We start from the raw sequence: 934 nt of genomic DNA, 5'->3' as shown, positions 1-934 counted from the left end.
GTGATCCTCTTGCCTCAGCCTCTTGGGTGCTGGGATTATACCCGTATGCCACCACTCCACCACACTCAGCTTCAGTTCCTAGTGTCTGTTAATTTTTCTACATGATTGGTCTTTTAGAACCAATTTAGAGGCATTTTATATTGCAAAAATTAGTCCTTTTGTATGTGAAATGCAATGGAGTTTTTCTAGTCTGTCATTTGCCTTTAAACTGGTTTACAGTGGTTTTTGCCATGTAGAACTCCTTTTGTAATTTGTATCAATCTTCTTCAGTGATGGCTTTTAGATTTTTGCTTATTTTGAAAACTTTTCCTCATTCCAAGGCTGAATGAAAATTCCCCATGCTTTCTTATATTTTGGGAGTGTTTTCAGGGCTCATGGTCTCATTATGTAGTTCTGGATGTCCTTGACTCTCAGGGATCCATCTACCTCCTGAGTGCTGGGATTACAGTGAGTACCACCATGCCTGGCTCCAGTGTTCCTTTTTCAGTTGTATAAAGTATGTTACATCTTTTTGTCACTGAGGTAAGATTCATTCATTTGATGTGGTTTGTGTTTAGATGTTCCCCCAAAGCCTCATGCAGTCATGGGGCAGGCTTCTAGAGTTTATTGATTCCTGGTGCACTGCTCGGATTATGGGTCTGAGTGCTATACTCGCCCTGCAGCAGGCAGTCTGCATACAATATAAGCAAGGGAAAGAGTCTTGTGATGTGCTCCTTGTTTTTTGCTCTTGCTGCTTTTGCTATCTTCCGCTGCCATGAACTGTTGCCTGCTGATTTGCCACATTGCCTTGGAGCCAGCTGATTACGGACTGAACTCCCCCCCCCACACACACACACTGTGAGCTAAATAAACCTTCCCCTCTTTCATTTGGGTGCTGGGTATTTTGTCTCAGCAATGAGAGAAAAGTAACCAAGACAGAATTATTATTATTATT

The sequence above is a fragment of the Octodon degus genome, unplaced genomic scaffold, assembly GCF_000260255.1.
Source record: "Octodon degus isolate 3935 unplaced genomic scaffold, OctDeg1.0 scaffold00160, whole genome shotgun sequence".
Lineage (NCBI taxonomy): Eukaryota > Metazoa > Chordata > Mammalia > Rodentia > Octodontidae > Octodon > Octodon degus.
Note: the sequence above shows the minus strand (reverse complement) of the source record.